Genomic DNA, 24,595 nt, shown 5'->3' on the forward strand with positions numbered 1-24,595 from the left:
GGGTTCCGATTGGACCTAGGGTTAGGGTTATGTTGAGGGCTAGGGTTAGAGATCCAGTTAAGGTTCCGATTGGACATAGGGTGAGGGTTATGTTGAGGGCTAGGGTTAGAGATCCGGTTAGGGTTCCCTTTGGACCTAGGGTTAGGGTTAGATTAAGGGCTAGTGTTATAGATCGAGTTAGAGTTACGATTGGACCTAGGGTTAGGGTTATGTTGAGGGCTAGGGTTAGAGATCCGGTTAGGTTTCCGATTGGACGTAGGGATAGGGTTATATTGAGGGCTAGGGTTAGAGATCTGGTTATGGTTACGATTGGACCTAGGGTTAGGGTTATGTTGAGGGCTAGTGTTAGAGATCCGGTTAGGGTTACGATTGGACCTAGGGTTAGGGATATGTTGAGGGATAAGGTTAGAGATCCGTTTAGGGTTACGATTGTACCTAGGGTTAGGGTTATGATGAGGGCTAGGGTTCGAGATCCGGTTAGGGTTACGATTGGACCTAGGGTTAGGGTTATGTTGAGGGCTAGGGTTAGAGATCCGGGTAGGGTTCCGATTGGACCTAGGGTTAGGGTTATGTTGAGGGCTAACGTTAGAGATTCGGTTATGGTTCCGATTGGACCTAGGGTGAGGGTTACGTTGAGGTCTAGGTTTAGAGATCCGGTTAGGTTTCCCATTGGACGTAGGGTTAGGGTTATGTTGAGGGCTAACGTTAGAGAGTCGGTTATGGTTCCGATTGGACCTAGGGTGAGGGTTATGTTGAGGGCTAGGGTTAGAGATCCGGTTAGGGTTCCCTTTGGACCTAGGGTTAGGGTTAGGTAAGGGCTAGTGTTATAGATCCAGTTAGGGTTACGATTGGACCTAGGGTTAGGGTTATGTTGAGGGCTAGGGTTAGAGATCCGGTTAGGTTTCCGATTGGACGTAGGGATAGGGTTATATGGAGGGCTAGGGTTAGAGATCTGGTTATGGTTACGATTGGACCTAGGGTTAGGGTTATGTTGAGGGCTAGGGTTAGAGATCCGACTAGGGTTCCGAATGGACCTAGGGTTAGGCTTATGTTGAGGACTAGGGTTAGTGATCCGGGTAGGGTTCCTTTTGGACCTAGGTTTAGGGTTATGTTGAGGGCTTGTGTTAGAGATCCGGTTAGGGTTACGATTGGACCTAGGGTTAGGGATATGTTGAGGGATAAGGTTAGAGATCCGTTTAGGGTTACGAATGGACCTAGGGTTAGGGTTATGATGAGGGCTAGGGTTCGAGATCCGGTTAGGGTTACGATTGGACCTAGGGTTAGGGTTATGTTGAGGGCTAGGGTTAGAGATCCGGTTAGGGTTCCGAATGGACCTAGGGTTAGCGTTATGTGGAGAGCTAGGGTTAGAGATCCGGTTAGGGTTCTGATTGGACGTAGGGTTAGGGTTATATGTAGGGCTAGGGTTAGAGATCCGGTTCGGGTTACGATTGGACCTAGGGTTAGGGATATGTTGAGGAATAGGGTTAGAGATCCGTTTAGGGTTACGATTGGACGTAGGGTTAGGGTTATGTTGAGGGCTAGGGTTAGCGATCCGGTTATGGTTACGATTGGACCTAGGGTTAGGGTTATGTTGAGGTCTAGGTTTAGAGATCCCGTTAGGTTTCCCATTGGACCTAGGGTTAGGGTTATTTTGAGGGCTAGGGTTTCAGATCAGGTTAGTGTTCCGATTGGACCTAGGGTTAGGGTTATGTTGATGGCTAGGTTTAGAGATCCAGTTAGGGTTCCGATTGGACCTAGGGTTAGGGTTATGTTGAGGGCTAGGGTTAGAGATCCGGTTAGGGTTCCGAATGGACCTAGGGTTAGGGTTATGTTGAGGGCTAGGTATAGAGATCCAGTTAGGGTTCCGATTGGACCTAGGGTTAGGGTTATGTTCAGGGCTAGGGTTAGCGATCCGGTTAGTGTTATGATTGGACCTAGGGTTAGGGTTACGTTGAGGGCTAGGGTTAGAGATCCGGTTAGGGTTCCGATTGGACCTAGGGTTAGGGTTATGTAGAGGGGTAGTGTTAGAGATCCCGTTAGGGTTACGATTGGACCTAGGGTTAGGGTTATGTTGATGACTAGGATTAGAGATCCAGTTAGGGTTCCGATTGGACCTCACGTTAGGGTTATGTTGAGGGCTAGGGTTACAGATCAGTTTAGGGTTCCGATTGGACCTAGGGTTAGGGTTATGTTGAGGCCTAGGGTTAGTGATCAGGTTAGGGTTCCGATTGGACCTAGGGTTAGGGTTATGTTGAGGGCTAGGGTTACAGATCAGTTTAGGGTTCCGATTGGACCTAGGGTTAGGGTTATGTTGAGGGCTAGGGTTAGAGATCCGGTTAGGGTTCCGATTGGACCTAGGGGTAGGGTTATGTTGAGGGCTAGGGTTAGAGATCCGGTTAGGGTTCCGATTGGACCTAGGGTTAGGGTTATGTTGAGGGCTAGGGTTAGAGATCCGGTTAGGGTTCCCTTTGGACCTAGGGTTAGGGTTAGGTTAAGGGCTAGTGTTATAGATCCAGTTAGGGTTACGATTGGACCTAGGGTTAGGGTTATGTTGAGGGCTAGGGTTAGAGATCCGGTTAGGGTTCCGATTGGACCTAGGGTTAGGGTTATGTTGAGGGCTAGGGTTAGAGATCCAGTTAGGGTTCCGATTGGACCTAGGGTGAGGGTTATGTTGAGGGCTAGGGTTAGAGATCCGGTTAGGGTTCCCTTTGGACCTAGGGTTAGGGTTAGGTTAAGGGCTAGTGTTATAGATCCAGTTAGGGTTACGATTGGACCTAGGGTTAGGGTTATGTTGAGGGCTAGGGTTAGAGATCCGGTTAGGTTTCCGATTGGTCGTAGGGATAGGGTTATATTGAGGGCTAGGGTTAGAGATCTGGTTATGGTTACGATTGGACCTAGGGTTAGGGTTATGTTGAGGGCTAGGGTTAGAGATCCGACTAGGGTTCCGAATGGACCTAGGGTTAGGCTTATGTTGAGGACTAGGGTTAGAGATCCGGGTAGGGTTCCTTTTGGACCTAGGTTTAGGGTTATGTTGAGGGCTAGTGTTAGAGATCCGGTTAGGGTTACGATTGGACCTAGGGTTAGGGATATGTTGAGGGATAAGGTTAGAGATCCGTTTAGGGTTACGAATGGACCTAGGGTTAGGGTTATGATGAGGGCTAGAGTTCGAGATCCGGTTAGGGTTACGATTGGACCTAGGGTTAGGGTTATGTTGAGGGCTAGGGTTAGAGATCCGGTTAGGGTTCCGAATGGACCTAGGGTTAAGCTTATGTTGAGGGCTAGGGTTAGAGATCCGGGTAGGGTTCCGATTGGACCTAGGGTTAGCGTTATGTGGAGAGCTAGGTTTAGAGATCCGGTTAGGGTTCTGATTGGACCTAGGGTTAGGGTTATATGTAGGGCTAGGGTTAGAGATTCGGGTAGGGTTCCGATTGGACCTAGGGTTAGGGTTATGTTGAGGGCTAGGGTTAGAGATCCGGTTCGGGTTACGATTGGACCTAGGGTTAGGGATATGTTGAGGAATAGGGTTAGAGATCCGTTTAGGGTTACGATTGGATGTAGGGTTAGAGTTATGTTGAGGGCTAGGGTTAGCGTTCCGGTTATGGTTACGATTGGACCTAGGGTTAGGGTTATGTTGAGGTCTAGGTTTAGAGATCCCGTTAGGTTTCCCATTGGACCTAGGGTTAGGGTTATTTTGAGGGCTAGGGTTTCAGAACAGGTTAGGGTTCCGATTGGACCTAGGGTTAGGGTTATGTTGATGGCTAGGTTTAGAGATCCAGTTAGGGTTCCGATTGGACCTAGGGTTAGGGTTATGTTGAGGGCTAGGGTTAGAGATCAGGTTAGGGTTCCGATTGGACTTAGGGTTAGGGTTATGTTGAGGGCTAGGGTTAGAGATCCGGTTAGGGTTCCGATTTGACCTACGGTGAGGGTTTTGTTGAGGGCTAGGCTTAGAGATCCGGTTAGGGTTCCCTTTGGACCTAGGGTTAGGGTTAGGTTGAGGGCTAGTGTTAGAGATCCAGTTAGGGTTACGATGGGACCTAGGGTTAGGGTTATTTTGAGGGATAGGTTTAGAGATCCTTTTACGGTTACGATTGGACCTAGGGTTAGGGTTATGTTGAGGGCTAGGTTTAGAGATCCAGTTAGGGTTCCGATTGGACCTCGGGTTAGGGTTATGTTGAGGGCTAGGGTTACAGATCAGGTTAGGGTTCCGATTGGACCTAGGGTTAGGGTTATGTTGAGGGCTAGGGTTAAGGATCCGGTCAGGGTTCCGATTGGACCTAGGGTTAGGGTTAGGTTGAGGGCTAGTGTTAGAGATCCAGTTAGGGTTACGATTGGACCTAGGGTTAGGGTTATGTTGAGGCATAGGGTTAGAGATCCTTTTAGGGTTTCGATTGGAGCTAGGGTTAGGGTTATGCTGAGGGCTAGGGTTAGACATCCGGTTAGGTTTCCGATTGGACGTAGTGTTAGGGTTATATTGAGGGTTAGGGTTAGAGATCCAGTTATGGTTACGATTGGACCTAGGGTTAGGGTTATGTTGAGGGCTAGGGTTAGAGTTCCGGTTAGGGTTCCGATTGTACCTAGGGTTAGGGTTATTTTAAGGGCTAGGGTTAGAGATCCGGTTAGGCTTACGATTGGACCTAGGGTTAGGATCATATTCCGGGCTAGGGTTAGACATCCGGTTAGGGTTCCGATTGGACCTAGGTTTAGGGTTATGTTGAGAGCGAGGGTTAGAGTTCCGGTTAGGGTTCCGATTGGACCTAGGGTTAGGGTTATGTTGAAGGAGAGGGTTAGAGATCCCATTATGGTTACGATTGGACCTAGGGTTAGGGTTATGTTGATGGCTAGGTTTAGAGATCCAGTTAGGGTTCCGATTGGACCTCGCGTTAGGGTTATGTTGAGGGCTAGGGTTACAGATCAGGTTAGGGTTGCGATTGGACCTAGGGTTAGGGTTATGTTGAGGGCTAGGGTTAGAGATCAGGTTAGGGTTCCGATTGGACCTAGGGTTAGGGTTATGTTGAGGGCTAGGTTTAGAGATCCGGTTAGGGTTCCATTTAGACCTAGGGTTAGGGTTATGTTGAGGGCTAGGGTTAGAGATCCAGTTAGGGTTCCGATTGGACCTAGGGTTAGGGTTATGTTGAGGGCTAGGGTTAGAGATCCGGTTAGGGTTCCGATTGGACATAGGGTGAGGGTTATGTTGAGGGCTAGGGTTAGAGATCCGGTTAGGGTTCCCTTTGGACCTAGGGTTAGGGTTAGGTTAAGGGCTACTGTTATAGATCCAGTTAGGGTTACGATTGGACCTAGGGTTAGGGTTATGTTGAGGGCTAGGGTTAGAGATCAGGTTAGGGTTCCGATTGGACCTAGGGTTAGGGTTATGTTGAGGGCTAGGGTTAGAGATCCAGTTAGGGTTCCGATTGGACCTAGGGTGAGGGTTATGTTGAGGGCTAGGGTTAGAGATCCGGTTAGGGTTCCCTTTGGACCTAGGGTTAGGGTTAGGTAAGGGCTGATGTTATAGATCCAGTTAGGGTTACGATTGGACCTAGGGTTAGGGTTATGTTGAGGGCTAGGGTTAGCGATCCGGTTAGTGTTATGATTGGACCTAGGGTTAGGGTTACGTTGAGGGCTAGTGTTAGAGATCCGGTTAGGGTTCCGATTGGACCTAGGGTTAGGGTTATGTAGAGGGGTAGTGTTAGAGATCCCGTTAGGGTTACGATTGGACCTAGGGTTAGGGTTATGTTGATGACTAGGTTTAGAGATCCAGTTAGGGTTCCGATTGGACCTCGCGTTAGGGTTATGTTGAGGGCTAGGGTTACAGATCAGTTTAGGGTTCCGATTGGACCTAGGGTTAGGGTTATGTTGAGGGCTAGGGTTAGAGATCAGGTTAGGGTTCCGATTGGACCTAGGGTTAGGGTTCTGTTGAGGGCTAGGGTTACAGATCAGTTTAGGGTTCCGATTGGACCTAGGGTTAGGGTTATGTTGAGGGCTAGGGTTAGAGATACGGTTAGGGTTCCGATTGGACCTAGGGTTAGGGTTATGTTGAGGGCTAGGGTTAGGGATCCGGTTAGGGTTCCGATTGGACCTAGGGTTAGGGTTATGTTGAGGGCTAGGGTTAGAGATCCGGTTAGGGTTCCCTTTGGACCTAGGGTTAGGGTTAGGTTAAGGGCTAGTGTTATAGATCCAGTTAGGGTTACGATTGGACCTAGGGTTAGGCTTATGTTGAGGGCTAGGGTTAGAGATCCGGTTAGGGTTCCGATTGGACCTAGGGTTAGGGTTATGTTGAGGGCTAGGGTTAGAGATCCAGTTAGGGTTCCGATTGGACCTAGGGTGAGGGTTATGTTGAGGGCTAGGGTTAGAGATCCGGTTAGGGTTCCCTTTGGACCTAGGGTTAGGGTTAGGTTAGGGCTAGTGTTATAGATCCAGTTAGGGTTCCGATTGGACCTAGGGTTAGGGTTATGTTGAGGGCTAGGGTTAGAGATCCGGTTAGGTTTCCGATTGGACGTAGGGATAGGGTTATATTGAGGGCTAGGGTTAGAGATCTGGTTATGGTTACGATTGGACCTAGGGTTAGGGTTATGTTGAGGGCTAGGGTTAGAGATCCGTCTAGGGTTCCGAATGGACCTAGGGTTAGGCTTATGTTGAGGACTAGGGTTAGAGATCCGGGTAGGGTTCCTTTTGGACCTAGGTTTAGGGTTATGTTGAGGGCTAGTGTTAGAGATCCGGTTAGGGTTACGATAGGACCTAGGGTTAGGGATATGTTGAGGGATAAGGTTAGAGATCCGTTTAGGGTTACGAATGGACCTAGGGTTAGGGTTATGATGAGGGCTAGGGTTCGAGATCCGGTTAGGGTTACGATTGGACCTAGGGTTAGGGTTATGTTGAGGGCTAGGGTTAGAGATCCGGTTAGGGTTCCGAATGGACCTAGGGTTAAGCGTATGTTGAGGGCTAGGGTTAGAGATCCGGGTAGGGTTCCGATTGGACCTAGGGTTAGCGTTATGTGGAGAGCTAGGGTTAGAGATCCGGTTAGGGTTCTGATTGGACCTAGGGTTAGGGTTATATGTAGGGCTAGGGTTAGAGATTCGGGTAGGGTTCCGATTGGACCTAGGGTTAGGGTTATGTTGAGGGCTAGGGTTAGAGATCCGGTTCGGGTTACGATTGGACCTAGGGTTAGGGATATGTTGAGGAATAGGGTTAGAGATCCGTTTAGGGTTACGATTGGACGTAGGGTTAGGGTTATGTTGAGGGCTAGGGTTAGCGATCCGGTTATGGTTACGATTGGACCTAGGGTTAGGGTTATGTTGAGGTCTAGGTTTAGAGATCCCGTTAGGTTTCCCATTGGACTTAGGGTTAGGGTTATTTTGAGGGCTAGGGTTTCAGATCAGGTTAGGGTTCCGATTGGACCTAGGGTTAGGGTTATGTTGATGGCTAGGTTTAGAGATCCAGTTAGGGTTCCGATTGGACCTAGGGTTAGGGTTATGTTGAGGGCTAGGGTTAGAGATCAGGTTAGGGTTCCGATTGGACTTAGGGTTAGGGTTATGTTGAGGGCTAGGGTTAGAGATCCGGTTAGGGTTCCGATTTGACCTACGGTGAGGGTTTTGTTGAGGGCTAGGCTTAGAGATCTGGTTAGGGTTCCCTTTGGACCTAGGGTTAGGGTTAGGTTGAGGGCTAGTGTTAGAGATCCAGTTAGGGTTACGATGGGACCTAGGGTTAGGGTTATTTTGAGGGATAGCTTTAGAGATCCGGTTAGGCTTACGATTGGACCTAGGGTTAGGATCATGTTCCGGGCTAGGGTTAGACATCCGGTTAGGGTTCCGATTGGACCTAGGTTTAGCGTTATGTTGAGAGCGAGGGTTAGAGTTCCGGTTAGGGTTCCGATTGGACCTAGGGTTAGGGTTATGTTGATGGCTAGGTTTAGAGATCCAGTTAGGGTTCCGATTGGACCTCGCGTTAGGGTTATGTTGAGGGCTAGGGTTACAGATCAGGTTAGGGTTCCGATTGGACCTAGGGTTAGGGTTATGTTGAGGGCTAGGGTTAGAGATCAGGTTAGGGTTCCGATTGGACCTAGGGTTAGGGTTATGTTGAGGGCTAGGGTTAGAGATCCAGTTAGGGTTCCGATTGGACATAGGGTGACTGTTATGTTGAGGGCTAGGGTTAGAGATCCGGTTAGGGTTCCCTTTGGACCTAGGGTTAGGGTTCGGTTAAGGGCTAGTGTTATAGATCCAGTTCGGGTTACGATTGGACCTAGGGTTAGGCTTATGTTGAGGGCTAGGGTTAGAGATCAGGTTAGGGTTCCGATTGGACCTAGGGTTAGGGTTATGTTGAGGGCTAGGGTTAGAGATCCAGTTAGGGTTCCGATTGGACATAGGGTGAGGGTTATGTTGAGGGTTAGGGTTAGAGATCCAGTTAGGGTTCCCTTTGGACCTAGGGTTAGGGTTAGATTAAGGGCTAGTGTTATAGATCGAGTTAGAGTTACGATTGGACCTAGGGTTAGGGTTATGTTGAGGGCTAGGGTTAGAGATCCGGTTAGGTTTCCGATTGGACGTAGGGATAGGGTTATATTGAGGGCTAGGGTTAGAGATCTGGTTATGGTTACGATTGGACCTAGGGTTAGGGTTATGTTGAGGGCTAGTGTTAGAGATCCGGTTAGGGTTACGATTGGACCTAGGGTTAGGGATATGTTGAGGGATAAGGTTAGAGATCCGTTTAGGGTTACGATTGTACCTAGGGTTAGGGTTATGATGAGGGCTAGGGTTCGAGATCCGGTTAGGGTTACGATTGGACCTAGGGTTAGGGTTATGTTGAGGGCTAGGGTTAGAGATCCGGGTAGGGTTCCGATTGGACCTAGGGTTAGGGTTATGTTGAGGGCTAACGTTAGAGATTCGGTTATGGTTCCGATTGGACCTAGGGTGAGGGTTACGTTGAGGTCTAGGTTTAGAGATCCGGTTAGGTTTCCCATTGGACGTAGGGTTAGGGTTATGTTGAGGGCTAACGTTAGAGAGTCGGTTATGGTTCCGATTGGACCTAGGGTGAGGGTTATGTTGAGGTCTAGGTTTAGAGATCCGGTTAGGTTTCCCATTGGACCTAGGGTTAGGGTTATGTTGAGGGCTCGGGTCACAGATCCGGTTAGGGTTCCGATTGGACCTAGGGTTAGGGTTATGTTGATGGCTAGGTTTAGAGATCCAGTTAGGGTCCGTTTGGACCTAGGGTTAGGGTTATGTTGAGGGCTAGGGTTAGAGATCAGGTTAGGGTTCCGATTGGACCTAGGGTTAGGGTTATGTTGAGGGATAGGGTTAGAGATCCGGTTAGGGTTCCGATTTGACCTAAGGTGAGGGTTTTGTTGAGGGCTAGGCTTAGAGATTCGGTTAGGGTTCCCTTTGGTCCTAGGGTTAGGGTTAGGTTGAGGGCTAGTGTTAGAGATCCAGTTAGGGTTACGATGGGACCTAGGGTTAGGGTTATTTTGAGGGATAGGTTTAGAGATCCTTTTAGGGTTACGATTGGACCTAGGGTTAGGGTTATGTTGAGGGCTAGGGTTAGAGATCCGGTTAGGTTTCCGATTGGACGTAGGGATAGGGTTATATTGAGGGCTAGGGTTAGAGATCTCCTTATGGTTACGATTGGACCTAGGGTTAGGGTTATGTTGAGGGCTAGGGTTAGAGATCCGGTTATGGTTCCGATTGTACCTAGGGTTAGGGTTATGTTGAGGGCTAGGGTTAGAGATCCGGTTATGGTTCCGATTGGACCTAGGGTGAGGGTTATGTTGAGGGCTAGGGTTAGAGATCCGGTTAGGGTTCCCTTTGGACCTAGGGTTAGGGTTAGGTTAAGGGCTAGTGTTATAGATCCAGTTAGGGTTACGATTCGACCTAGGGTTAGGGTTATGTTGAGGGCTAGGGTTAGAGATCCGACTAGGGTTCCGAATGGACCTAGGGTTAGGCTTATGTTGAGGACTAGGGTTAGAGATCCGGGTAGGGTTCCTTTTGGACCTAGGTTTAGGGTTATGTTGAGGGCTAGTGTTAGAGATCCGGTTAGGGTTACGATTGGACCTAGGGTTAGGGATATGTTGAGGGATAAGGTTAGAGATCCGTTTAGGGCTACGATTGGACCTAGGGTTAGGGTTATGATGAGGGCTAGGGTTCGAGATCCGGTTAGGGTTACGATTGGACCTAGGGTTAGGGTTATGTTGAGGGCTAGGGTTAGAGATCCGGTTAGGGTTCCGAATGGACCTAGGGTTAAGCTTATGTTGAGGGCTAGGGTTAGAGATCCGGGTAGGGTTCCTATTGGACCTAGGGTTAGCGTTATGTGGAGAGCTAGGGTTAGAGATCCGGTTAGGGTTCTGATTGGACCTAGGGTTAGGGTTATATGTAGGGCTAGGGTTAGAGATTCGGGTAGGGTTCCGATTGGACCTAGGGTTAGGGTTATGTTGAGGTCTAGGTTTAGTGATCCCGTTAGGTTTCCCATTGGACCTAGGGTTAGGGTTATTTTGAGGGCTAGGGTTTCAGATCAGGTTAGGGTTCCGATTTGACCTACGGTGAGGGTTATTTTGAGGGATAGGTTTAGAGATCCTTTTAGGGTTACGATTGGACCTAGGGTTAGGGTTATGTTGAGGGCTACGTTTAGAGATCCAGTTAGGGTTCCGATTGGACCTCGGGTTAGGGTTATGTTGAGGGCTAGGGTTACAGATCAGGTTAGGGTTCCGATTGGACCTAGGGTGAGGGTTATGTTGAGGGCTAGGGTTAGAGATCCGGTTAGGGTTCCCTTTGGACCTAGGGTTAGGGTTAGGTTAAGGGCTAGTGTTATAGATCCAGTTAGGGTTACGATTGGACCTAGTGTTCGGGTTATGTTGAGGGCTAGGGTTAGAGATCCGGTTAGGTTTCCGATTGGACGTAGGGATAGGGTTATATTGAGGGCTAGGGTTAGAGATCTGGTTATGGTTACGATTGGACCTAGGGTTAGGGTTATGTTGAGGGCTAGGGTTGGAGATCCGACTAGGGTTCCAAATGGACCTAGGGTTAGGCTTATGTTGAGGACTAGGGTTAGAGATCCGGGTAGGGTTCCTTTTGGACCTAGGTTTAGGGTTATGTTGAGGGCTAGTGTTAGAGATCCGGTTAGGGTTACGATTGGACCTAGGGTTAGGGATATGTTGAGGGATAAGGTTAGAGATCCGTTTAGGGTTACGAATGGACCTAGGGTTAGGGTTTTGATGAGGACTAGGGTTCGAGATCCGGTTAGGGTTACGATTGGACCTAGGGTTAGGGTTATGTTGAGGGCTAGGGTTAGAGATCCGGTTAGGGTTCCGAATGGACCTAGGGTTAAGCTTATGTTGAGGGCTAGGGTTAGAGATCCGGGTAGGGTTCCGATTGGACCTAGGGTTAGCGTTATGTGGAGAGCTAGGGTTAGAGATCCGGTTAGGGTTCTGATTGGACCTAGGGTTAGGGTTATATGTAGGGCTAGGGTTAGAGATTCGGGTAGGGTTCCGATTGGACCTAGGGTTAGGGTTATGTTGAGGGCTAGGGTTAGAGATCCGGTTCGGGTTACGATTGGACCTAGGGTTAGGGATATGTTGAGGAATAGGGTTAGAGATCCGTTTAGGGTTACGATTGGACGTAGGGTTAGGGTTATGTTGAGGGCTAGGGTTAGCGATCCGGTTATGGTTACGATTGGACCTAGGGTTAGGGTTATGTTGAGGTCTAGGTTTAGAGATCCCGTTAGGTTTCCCATTGGACCTAGGGTTAGGGTTATTTTGAGGGCTAGGGTTTCAGATCAGGTTAGGGTTCCTATTGGACCTAGGGTTAGGGTTATGTTGATGGCTAGGTTTAGAGATCCAGTTAGGGTTCCGATTGGACCTAGGGTTAGGGTTATGTTGAGGGCTAGGGTTAGAGATCAGGTTAGGGTTCCGATTGGACTTAGGGTTAGGGTTATGTTGAGGGCTAGGGTTAGAGATCCGGTTAGGGTTCCGATTTGACCTACGGTGAGGGTTTTGTTGAGGGCTAGGCTTAGAGATCCGGTTAGGGTTCCCTTTGGACCTAGGTTTAGGGTTAGGTTGAGGGCTAGTGTTAGAGATCCAGTTAGGGTTCCGATTGGACCTCGGGTTAGGGTTATGTTGAGGGCTAGGGTTACAGATCAGGTTAGGGTTCCGATTGGACCTAGGGTTAGGGTTATGTTGAGGGCTAGGGTTAGAGATCCGGTCAGGGTTCCGATTGGACCTAGGGTTAGGGTTAGGTTGAGGGCTAGTGTTAGAGATCCAGTTAGGGTTACGATTGGACCTAGGGTTAGGGTTATGTTGAGGGATAGGGTTAGAGATCCTTTTAGGGTTTCGATTGGACCTAGGGTTAGGGTTATGCTGAGGGCTACGGTTAGACATCCGGTTAGGTTTCCGATTGGACGTAGTGTTAGGGTTATATTGAGGGTTAGGGTTAGAGATCCGGTTATGGTTACGATTGGACCTAGGGTTAGGGTTATGTTGAGGGCTAGGGTTAGAGTTCCGGTTAGGGTTCCGATTGTACCTAGGGTTAGGGTTATTTTAAGGGCTAGGGTTAGAGATCCGGTTAGGCTTACGATTGGACCTAGGGTTAGGATCATGTTCCGGGCTAGGGTGAGACATCCGGTTAGGGTTCCGATTGGACCTAGGTTTAGCCTTATGTTGAGAGCGAGGGTTAGAGTTCCGGTTAGGGTTCCGATTGGACCTAGGGTTAGGGTTATGTTGAGGGAGAGGGTTAGAGATCCTATTATGGTTACGATTGGACCTAGGGTTAGGGTTATGTTGATGGCTAGGTTTAGAGATCCAGTTAGGGTTCCGATTGGACCTCGCGTTAGGGTTATGTTGAGGGCTAGGGTTACAGATCAGGTTAGGGTTCCGATTGGACCTAGGGTTAGGGTTATGTTGAGGGCTAGGGATAGAGATCAGGTTAGGGTTCCGATTGGACCTAGGGTTAGGGTTATGTTGAGGGCTAGGGTTAGAGATCCGGTTAGGGTTCCATTTAGACCTAGGGTTAGTGTTATGTTGAGGGCTAGGGTTAGAGATCCAGTTAGGGTTCCGATTGGACCTAGGGTTAGGGTTATGTTGAGGGCTAGGGTTAGAGATCCAGTTAGGGTTCCGATGGGACATAGGGTGAGGGTTATGTTGAGGGCTAGGGTTAGAGATCCGGTTAGGGTTCCCTTTGGACCTAGGGTTAGGGTTAGGTTAAGGGCTAGTGTTATAGATCCAGTTCGGGTTACGATTGGACCTAGGGTTAGGGTTATGTTGAGGGCTAGGGTTAGAGATCAGGTTAGGGTTCCGATTGGACCTAGGGTTAGGGTTATGTTGAGGGCTAGGGTTAGAGATCCAGTTAGGGTTCCGATTGGACCTAGGGTGAGGGTTATGTTGAGGGCTAGGGTTAGAGATCCGGTTAGGGTTCCCTTTGGACCTAGGGTTAGGGTTAGGTTAAGGGCTAGTGTTATAGATCCAGTTAGAGTTACGATTGGACCTAGGGTTAGGGTTATGTTGAGGGTTAGGTTTAGAGATCCGGTAGGTTTCCGATTGGACGTAGGGATAGGGTTATATTGAGGGCTAGGGTTAGAGATCTGGTTATGGTTACGATTGGACCTAGGGTTAGGGTTATGTTGAGGGCTAGTGTTAGAGATCCGGTTAGGGTTACGATTGGTCCTAGGGTTAGGGATATGTTGTGGGATAAGGTTAGAGATCCGTTTAGGGTTACGATTGTACCTAGGGTTAGGCTTATGTTGAGGGCTAGGGTTAGAGATCCGAGTAGGGTTCTGATTGGACCTAGGGTTAGGGTTATGTTGAGGGCTAACGTTAGAGATTCGGTTATGGTTCCGATTGGACCTAGGGTGAGGGTTACGTTGAGGTCTAGGTTTAGAGATCCGGTTAGGTTTCCCATTGGACGTAGGGTTAGGGTTATGTTGAGGGCTAACGTTAGAGAGTCGGTTATGGTTCCGATTGGACCTAGGGTGAGGGTTATGTTGAGGTCTAGGTTTAGAGATCCGGTTAGGTTTCCCTTTGGACCTAGGGTTAGGGTTATGTTGAGGGCTCGGGTCACAGATCCGGTTAGGGTTCCGATTGGACCTAGGGTTAGGGTTATGTTGATGGCTAGGTTTAGAGATCCAGTTAGGGTCCGATTGGACCTAGGGTTAGGGTTATGTTGAGGGCTAGGGTTAGAGATCAGGTTAGGGTTCCGATTGGACCTAGGGTTAGGGTTATGTTGAGGGATAGGGTTAGAGATCCGGTTAGGGTTCCGATTTGACCTAAGGTGAGGGTTTTGTTGAGGGCTAGGCTTAGAGATCCGGTTAGTGTTCCCTTTGGTCCTAGGGTTAGGGTTAGGTTGAGGGCTAGTGTTAGAGATCCAGTTAGGGTTACGATGGGACCTAGGGTTAGGGTTATATTGAGGGATAGGTTTAGAGATCCTTTTAGGGTTACGATTGGACCTAGGGTTAGGGTTATGTTGAGGGCTAGGGTTAGAGATCCGTTTAGGTTTCCGATTGGACGTAGGGATAGGGTTATATTGAGGGCTAGGGTTAGAGATCTCCTTATGGTTACGATTGGACCTAGGGTTAGGGTTATGTTGAGGGCTAGTGTTAGAGATCCGGTTATGGTTCCGATTGGACCTAGGGTTAGGGTTATGTTGAGGGCTAGGGTTAGAGATCCGGTTAGGGTTGCCTTTGGACCTAGGGTTAGGGTTAGGTTAAGGGCTAGTGTTATATCCAGTTAGGGTTACGATTGGACCTATGGTTAGGGTTATGTTGAGGGCTAGGGTTAGAGATCCGGTTAGGGTTCCGATTGGACCTAGGGTTAGGGTTATGTTGAGGGCTAGGGTTAGAGATCCAGTTAGGGTTCCCTTTGGACCTAGGGTTAGGGTTAGATTAAGGGCTAGTGTTATAGATCCAGTTAGGGTTACGATTGGACCTAGGGTTAGGGTTATGTTGAGGGCTAGGGTTAGAGATCCGGTTAGGTTTCCGATTGGACGTAGGGATAGGGTTATATTGAGGGCTAGGGTTAGAGATCTGGTTATGGTTACGATTGGACCTAGGGTTAGGGTTATGTTGAGGGCTAGGGTTAGAGATCCGACTAGGGTTCCGAATGGACCTAGGGTTAAGCTTATGTTGAGGGCTAGGGTTAGAGATCCGGGTAGGGTTCCGATTGGACCTAGGGTTAGCGTTATGTGGAGAGCTAGGGTTAGAGATCCGGTTAGGGTTCTGATTGGACCTAGGGTTAGGGTTATATGTAGGGCTAGGGTTAGAGATCCGGTTAGGGTTCGGATTGGACCTAGGGTTAGGGTTATGTAGAGGGCTAGGATTAGAGATCCGGTTAGTGTTACGATTGGACCTACGGTTAGGGTTACGTTGAGGGCTAGGGTTAGAGATCCGGTTAGGGTTCCGAATGGACCTAGGGTTAGGGTTATGTTGAGGGCTAGGTATAGAGATCCAGTTAGGGTTCCGATTGGACCTAGGGTTAGGGTTATGTTGAGGGCTAGGGTTAGCGATCCGGTTAGTGTTATGATTGGACCTAGGGTTAGGGTTACGTTGAGGGCTAGGGTTAGAGATCCGGTTAGGGTTCCGATTGGACCTAGGGTTAGGGTTATGTAGAGGGGTAGTGTTAGAGATCCCGTTAGGGTTACGATTGGACCTAGGGTTAGGGTTATGTTGATGACTAGGTTTAGAGATCCAGTTAGGGTTCCGATTGGACCTCGCGTTAGGGTTATGTTGAGGGCTAGGGTTACAGATCAGTTTAGGGTTCCGATTGGACCTAGGGTTAGGGTTATGTTCAGGGCTAGGTTTAGAGATCAGGTTAGGGTTCCGATTGGACCTAGGGTTAGGGTTATGTTGAGGGCTAGGGTTAAAGATCCGGTTAGGGTTCCGATTGGACCTAGGGTTAGGGTTATGTTGAGGGCTAGGGTTAGAGATCCGGTTATGGTTCCGATTGGACCTAGGGTTAGGGTTATGTTGAGGGCTAGGGTTAGAGATCCGGTTAGTGTTATGATTGGACCTAGGGTTAGGGTTACGTTGAGGGCTAGGGTTAGAGATCCGGTTAGGGTTCCGATTGGACCTAGGGTTAGGGTTATGTAGAGGGGTAGTGTTAGAGATCCCGTTAGGGTTACGATTGGACCTAGGGTTAGGGTTATGTTGATGACTAGGTTTAGAGATCCAGTTAGGGTTCCGATTGGACCTCGCGTTAGGGTTATGTTGAGGGCTAGGGTTACAGATCAGTTTAGGGTTCCGATTGGACCTAGGGTTAGGGTTATGTTCAGGGCTAGGTTTAGAGATCAGGTTAGGGTTCCGATTGGACCTAGGGTTAGGGTTATGTTGAGGGCTAGGGTTAAAGATCCGGTTAGGGTTCCGATTGGACCTAGGGTTAGGGTTATGTTGAGGGCTAGGGTTAGAGATCCGGTTATGGTTCCGATTGGACCTAGGGTTAGGGTTATGTTGAGGGCTAGGGTTAGAGATCCGGTTAGGGTTCCCTTTGGACTTAGGGTTAGGGTTAGGTTAAGGGCTAGTGTTATAGATCCAGTTAGGGTTACGATTGGACCTATGGTTAGGGTTATGTTGAGGGCTAGGGTTAGAGATCCGGTTAGGGTTCCGATTGGACCTAGGGTTAGGGTTTTGTTGAGGGCTAGGGTTAGAGATCCAGTTAGGGTTCCGATTGGACCTAGGGTGAGGGTTATGTTGAGGGCTAGGGTTAGAGATCCGGTTAGGGTTCCCTTTGGACCTAGGGTTAGGGTTAGGTTAAGGGCTAGTGTTATAGATCCAGTTAGGGTTACGATTGGACCTAGGGTTAGGGTTATGTTGAGGGTTAGGGTTAGAGATCCGACTAGGGTTCCGAATGGACCTAGGGTTAGGCTTATGTTGAGGACTAGGGTTAGAGATCCGGGTAGGGTTCCTTTTGGACCTAGGTTTAGGGTTATGTTGAGGGCTAGTTTTAGAGATCCGGTTAGGGTTACGATTGGACCTAGGGTTAGGGATATGTTGAGGGATAAGGTTAGAGATCCGTTTAGGGTTACGATTGGACCTAGGGTTAGGGTTATGATGAGGGCTAGGGTTCGAGATCCGGTTAGGGTTACGATTGGACCTAGGGTTAGGGTTATGTTGAGGGCTAGGGTTAGAGATCCGGTTAGGGTTCCGAATGGACCTAGGGTTAAGCTTATGTTGAGGGCTAAGGTTAGAGATCCGGGTAGGGTTCCGATTGGACCTAGGGTTAGCGTTATGTGGAGAGCTAGGGTTAGAGATCCGGGTAGGGTTCCGATTGGACCTAGGGTTAGGGTTATATGTAGGGCTAGGGTTAGAGATTCGGGTAGGGTTCCGATTGGACCTAGGGTTAGGGTTATGTTGAAGTCTAGGGTTAGAGATCCGGTTATGGTTACAATTGGACCTAGGGTTAGGGTTATGTTGAGGGCTAGGGTTAGCGATCCGGTTATGGTTACGATTGGACCTAGGGTTAGGGTTATGTTGAGGTCTAGGTTTAGAGATCCCGTTAGGTTTCCCATTGGACCTAGGGTTAGGGTTATTTTGAGGGCTAGGGTTTCAGATCAGGTTAGGGTTCCGATTGGACCTAGGGTTAGGGTTATGTTGATGGCTAGGTTTAGAGATCCAGTTAGGGTTCGGATTGGACCTAGGGTTAGGGTTATGTTGAGGGCTAGGGTTAGAGATCAGGTTAGGGTTCCGATTGGACTTAGGGTTAGGGTTATGTTGAGGGCTAGGGTTAGAGATACGGTTAGGGTTCCGATTTGACCTACGGTGAGGGTTATTTTGAGGGATAGGTTTAGAGATCCTTTTAGGGTTACGATTGGACCTAGGGTTAGGGTTATGTTGAGGGCTACGTTTAGAGATCCAGTTAGGGTTCCGATTGGACCTCGGGTTAGGGTTATGTTGAGGGCTAGGGTTACAGATCAGGTTAGGGTTCCGATTGGACCTAGGGTTAGGGTTATGTTGAGGGCTAGGGTTAGAGATCCGGTCAGGGTTCCGATTGGACCTAGGGTTAGGGTTAGGTTGAGGGCTAGTGTTAGAGATCCAGTTAGGGTTACGATTGGACCTAGGGTTAGGGTTTTGTTGAGGGATAGGGTTAGAGAAACTTTTAGGGTTTCGATTGGACCTAGGGTTAGGGTTATGCTGAGGGCTAGGGTTAGACATCCGGTTAGGTTTCCGATTGGACGTAGTGTTAGGGTTATATTGAGGGTTAGGGTTAGAGATCCGGTTATGGTTACGATTGGACCTAGGGTTAGGGTTATGTTGAGGGCTAGGGTTAGAGATCCGGTTAGGGTTCCGATTGTACCTAGGGTTAGGGTTATTTTAAGGGCTAGGGATAGAGATCCGGTTAGGCTTACGATTGGATCTAGGGTTAGAATCATGTTCCGGGCTAGGGTTAGACATCCGGTTAGGGTTCCGATTGGACCTAGGTTTAGGGTTATGTTGAGAGCGAGGGTTAGAGTTCCGGTTAGGGTTCCCTTTGGACCTAGGGTTAGGGTTAGGTTAAGGGCTAGTGTTATAGATCCAGTTAGGGTTACGATTGGACCTAGGGTTAGGGTTATGTTGAGGGCTAGGGTTAGAGATCCGGTTAGGTTTCCGATTGGACGTAGGGATAGGGTTATATTGAGGGCTCGGGTTAGAGATCTGGTTATGGTTACGATTGGACCTAGGGTTAGGGTTATGTTGAGGGCTAGGGTTAGAGATCCGACTAGGGTTCCGAATGGACCTAGGGTTAGGCTTATGTTGAGGACTAGGGTTAGAGATCCGGGTAGGGTTCCTTTTGGACCTAGGTTTAGGGTTATGTTGAGGGCTAGTGTTAGAGATCTGGTTAGGGTTACGATTGGACCTAGGGTTAGGGATATGTTGAGGGATAAGGTTAGAGATCCGTTTAGGGTTACGAATGGACCTAGGGTTAGGGTTATGATGAGGGCTAGGGTTCGAGATCCGGTTAGGGTTACGATTGGACCTAGGGTTAGGGTTATGTTGAGGGCTAGGGTTAGAGATCCGGGTAGGGTTCCGATTGGACCTAGGGTTAGCGTTATGTGGAGAGCTAGGGTTAGAGATCCGGTTAGGGTTCTGATTGGACCTAGGGTTAGGGTTATATGTAGGGCTAGGGTTAGAGATTCGGGTGGGGTTCCGATTGGACCTAGGGTTAGGGTTATGTTGAGGGCTAGGGTTAGAGATCCGGTTCGGGTTACGATTGGACCTAGGGTTAGGGATATGTTGAGGAATAGGGTTAGAGATCCGTTTAGGGTTACGATTGGACGTAGGGTTAGGGTTATGTTGAGGGCTAGGGTTAGCGATCCGGTTATGGTTACGATTGGACCTAGGGTTAGGGTTATGTTGAGGTCTAGGTTTAGAGATCCCGTTAGGTTTCCCATTGGACCTAGGGTTAGGGTAATTTTGAGGGCTAGGGTTTCAGATCAGGTTAGGGTTCCGATTGGACCTAGGGTTAGGGTTATGTTGATGGCTAGGTTTAGAGATCCAGTTAGGGTTCCGATTGAACCTAGGGTTAGGGTTATGTTGAGGGCTAGGGTTAGAGATCAGGTTAGGGTTCCGATTGGACTTAGGGTGAGGGTTATGTTGAGGGCTAGGGTTAGAGATCCGGTTAGGGTTTCGATTGGACCTAGGGTTAGGGTTATGTAGAGGGCTTGGATTAGAGATCCGGTTAGTGTTACGATTGGACCTAGGGTTAGGGTTACGTTCAGGGCTAGGGTAGAGATCCGGTTAGGGTTCCGAATGGACCTAAGGTTAGGGTTATGTTGAGGGCTAGGTATAGAGATCCAGTTAGGGTTCCGATTGGACCTAGAGTTAGGGTTATGTTGAGGGCTAGGGTTAGCGATCCGGTTAGTGTTATGATTGGACCTAGGGTTAGGGTTATGTTGAGGGCTAGGGTTAGAGATCCGGTTAGGGTTCCGATTGGACCTAGGGTTAGGGTTATGTAGAGGGGTAGTGTTAGAGATCCCGTTAGGCTTACGATTGGACCTAGGGTTAGGGTTATGTTGATGACTAGGTTTAGAGATCCAGTTAGGGTTCCGATTGGACCTCGCGTTAGGGTTATGTTGAGGGCTAGGGTTACAGATCAGTTTAGGGTTCCGATTGGACCTAGGGTTAGGGTTATGTTGAGTGCTAGGGTTAGAGATCAGGTTAGGGTTCCGATTGGACCTAGGGTTAGGGTTATGTTGAGGGCTAGGGTTAGAGATCCGGTTAGGGTTCCGATTGGACCTAGGGTTAGGGTTATGTTGAGGGCTAGGGTTAGAGATCCGGTTAGGGTTCCGATTGGACCTAGGGTTAGGGTTATGTTGAGGGCTAGGGTTAGAGATCCGGTTTGGGTTCCCTTTGGACCTAGGGTTAGGGTTAGGTTAAGGGCTAGTGTTATAGATCCAGTTAGGGTTACGATTGGACCTAGGGTTAGGGTTATGTTGAGGGCTAGGGTTAGAGATCCGGTTAGGGTTCCGATTGGACCTAGGGTTAGGGTTATGTTGAGGGCTAGGGTTAGAGATCCAGTTAGGGTTCCGATTGAACCTAGGGTGAGGGTTATGTTGAGGGCTAGGGTTACAGATCCGGTTAGGGTTCCCTATGGACCTAGGGTTAGGGTTAGGTTAAGGGCTAGTGTTATAGATCCAGTTAGGGTTACGATTGGACCTAGGGTTAGGGTTATGTTGAGGGCTAGGGTTAGAGATCCGGTTAGGTTTCCGATTGGACGTAGGGATAGGGTTATATTGAGGGCTAGGGTTAGAGATCTGGTTATGGTTACGATTGGACCTAGGGTTAGGGTTATGTTGAGGGCTAGGGTTAGAGATCCGACTAGGGTTCCGAATGGACCTAGGGTTAGGCTTATGTTGAGGACTAGGGTTAGAGATCCGGGTAGGGTTCCTTTTGGACCTAGGTTTAGGGTTATGTTGAGGGCTAGTGTTAGAGATCCGGTTAGGGTTACGATTGGACCTAGGGTTAGGGATATGTTGAGGGATAAGGTTAGAGATCCGTTTAGGGTTACGAATGGTCCTAGGGTTAGGGTTATGATGAGGGCTAGGGTTCGAGATCCGGTTAGGGTTACGATTGGACCTAGGGTTAGGGTTATGTTGAGGGCTAGGGTTAGAGATCCGGTTAGGGTTCCGAATGGACCTAGGGTTAAGCTTATGTTGAGGGCTAGGGTTAGAGATCCGGGTAGGGTTCCGATTGGACCTAGGGTTAGCGTTATGTGGAGAGCTAGGGTTAGAGATCCGGTTAGGGTTCTGATTGGACCTAGGGTTAGGGTTATATGTAGGGCTAGGGTTAGAGATTCGGGTAGGGTTCCGATTGGACCTAGGGTTAGGGTTATGTTGAGGGCTAGGGTTAGAGATCCGGTTCGGGTTACGATTGGACCTAGGGTTAGGGATATGTTGAGAAATAGGGTTAGAGATCCGTTTAGGGTTACGATTGGACGTAGGGTTAGGGTTATGTTGAGGGCTAGGGTTAGCGATCCGGTTATGGTTACGATTGGTCCTAGGGTTAGGGTTATGTTGAGGGCTAGGGTTAGAGATCCGTCTAGGGTTCCGAATGGACCTAGGGTTAGGCTTATGTTGAGGACTAGGGTTAGAGATCCGGGTAGGGTTCCTTTTGACCTAGGTTTAGGGTTATGTTGAGGGCTAGTGTTAGAGATCCGGTTAGGGTTACGATTGGACCTAGGGTTAGGGATATGTTGAGGGATAAGGTTAGAGATCCGTTTAGGGTTACGAATGGACCTAGGGTTAGGGTTATGATGAGGGCTAGGGTTCGAGATCCGGTTAGGGTTACGATTGGACCTAGGGTTAGGGTTATGTTGAGGGCTAGGGTTAGAGATCCGGGTAGGGTTCCGATTGGACCTAGGGTTAGCGTTATGTGGAGAGCTAGGGTTAGAGATCCGGTTAGGGTTCTGATTGGACCTAGGGTTAGGGTTATATGTAGGGCTAGGGTTAGAGATTCGGGTAGGGTTCCGATTGGACCTAGGGTTAGGGTTATGTTGAGGGCTAGTGTTAGAGATCCGGTTCGGGTTACGATTGGACCTAGGGTTAGGGATATGTTGTGGAATAGGGTTAGAGATCCGTTTAGGGTTACGATTGGACGTAGGGTTAGGGTTATGTTGAGGGCTAGGGTTAGCGATCCGGTTATGGTTACGATTGGACCTAGGGTTAGGGTTATGTTGAGGTCTAGGTTTAGAGATCCCGTTAGGTTTCCCATTGGACTTAGGGTTAGGGTTATTTTGAGGGCTAGGGTTTCAGATCAGGTTAGGGTTCCGATTGGACCTAGGGTTAGGGTTATGTTGATGGCTAGGTTTAGAGATCCAGTTAGGGTTCCGATTGGACCTAGGGTTAGGGTTATGTTGAGGGCTAGGGTTAGAGATCAGGTTAGGGTTACGATTGGACCTAGCGTTAGGGTTATGTTGAGGGCTAGGTTTAGAGATCCAGTTAGGGTTCCGATTGGACCTAGGGTTAGGGTTATTTTGAGGGATAGGTTTAGAGATCCTTTTAGGGTTACGATTGGACCTAGCGTTAGGGTTATGTTGAGGGCTAGGTTTAGAGATCCAGTTAGGGTTCCGATTGGACCTCGGGTTAGGGTTATGTTGAGGGCTAGGGTTACAGATCAGGTTAGGGTTCCGATTGGACCTAGGGTTAGGGTTATGTTGAGGGCTAGGTTTAGAGATCCAGTTAGGGTTCCGATTGGACCTAGGGTTAGGGTTATTTTGAGGGATAGGTTTAGAGATCCTTTTAGGGTTACGATTGGACCTAGCGTTAGGGTTATGTTGAGGGCTAGGTTTAGAGATCCAGTTAGGGTTCCGATTGGACCTCGGGTTAGGGTTATGTTGAGGGCTAGGGTTACAGATCAGGTTAGGGTTCCGATTGGACCTAGGGTTAGGGTTATGTTGAGGGCTAGGGTTAGAGATCCGGTCAGGGTTCCGATTGGACCTAGGGTTAGGGTTAGGTTGAGGGCTAGTGTTAGAGATCCAGTTAGGGTTACGATTGGACCTAGAGTTAGGGTTATGTTAAGGGATAGGGTTAGAGATCCTTTTAGGGTTTCGATTGGACCTAGGGTTAGGGTTATGCTGAGGGCTAGGTTTAGACATCCGGTTAGGTTTCCGATTGGACGTAGTGTTAGGGTTATATTGAGGGTTAGAGTTAGAGATCCGGTTATGGTTACGATTGGACCTAGGGTTAGGGTTATGTTGAGGGCTAGGGTTAGAGTTCCGGTTAGGGTTCCGATTGTGCCTAGGGTTAGGGTTATTTTAAGGGCTAGGGTTAGAGATCCGGTTAGGCTTACGATTGGACCTAGGGTTAGGATCATGTTCCGGGCTAGGGTTAGACATCCGGTTAGGGTTCCGATTGGACCTAGGTTTAGCGTTATGTTGAGAGCGAGGGTTAGAGTTCCGGTTAGGGTTCCGATTGGACCTAGGGTTAGGGTTATGTTGATGGCTAGCTTTAGAGATCCAGTTAGGGTTCCGATTGGACCTCGCGTTAGGGTTATGTTGAGGGCTAGGGTTACAGATCAGGTTAGGGTTCCGATTGGACCTATGGTTAGGGTTATGTTGAGGGCTAGGGTTAGAGATCAGGTTAGGGTTCCGATTGGACCTAGGGTTAGGGTTATGTTGAGGGCTAGGGTTAGAGATCCGGTTAGGGTTCCATTTAGACCTAGGGTGACTGTTATGTTGAGGGCTAGGCTTAGAGATCCGGTTAGGGTTCCCTTTGGACCTAGGGTTAGGGTTAGGTTAAGGGCTAGTGTTATAGATCCAGATCGGGTTACGATTGGACCTAGGGTTAGGCTTATGTTGAGGGCTAGGGTTAGAGATCAGGTTAGGGTTCCGATTGGACCTAGGGTTAGGGTTATGTTGAGGGCTAGGGTTAGAGATCCAGTTAAGGTTCCGATTGGACATAGGGTGAGGGTTATGTTGAGGGCTAGGGTTAGAGATCCGGTTAGGGTTCCCTTTGGACCTAGGGTTAGGGTTAGATTAAGGGCTAGTGTTATAGATCGAGTTAGAGTTACGATTGGACCTAGGGTTAGGGTTATGTTGAGGGCTAGGGTTAGAGATCCGGTTAGGTTTCCGATTGGACGTAGGGATAGGGTTATATTGAGGGCTAGGGTTAGAGATCTGGTTATGGTTACGATTGGACCTAGGGTTAGGGTTATGTTGAGGGCTAGTGTTAGAGATCCGGTTAGGGTTACGATTGGACCTAGGGTTAGGGATATGTTGAGGGATAAGGTTAGAGATCCGTTTAGGGTTACGATTGTACCTAGGGTTAGGGTTATGATGAGGGCTAGGGTTCGAGATCCGGTTAGGGTTACGATTGGACCTAGGGTTAGGGTTATGTTGAGGGCTAGGGTTAGAGATCCGGGTAGGGTTCCGATTGGACCTAGGGTTAGGGTTATGTTGAGGGCTAACGTTAGAGATTCGGTTATGGTTCCGATTGGACCTAGGGTGAGGGTTACGTTGAGGTCTAGGTTTAGAGATCCGGTTAGGTTTCCCATTGGACGTAGGGTTAGGGTTATGTTGAGGGCTAACGTTAGAGAGTCGGTTATGGTTCCGATTGGACCTAGGGTGAGGGTTATGTTGAGGTCTAGGTTTAGAGATCCGGTTAGGTTTCCCATTGGACCTAGGGTTAGGGTTATGTTGAGGGCTCGGGTCACAGATCCGGTTAGGGTT

This window comes from Miniopterus natalensis, chromosome 8 (assembly GCF_054644295.1).
Source record: "Miniopterus natalensis isolate mMinNat1 chromosome 8, mMinNat1.hap1, whole genome shotgun sequence".
Taxonomy (NCBI): Eukaryota; Metazoa; Chordata; class Mammalia; order Chiroptera; family Miniopteridae; genus Miniopterus; species Miniopterus natalensis.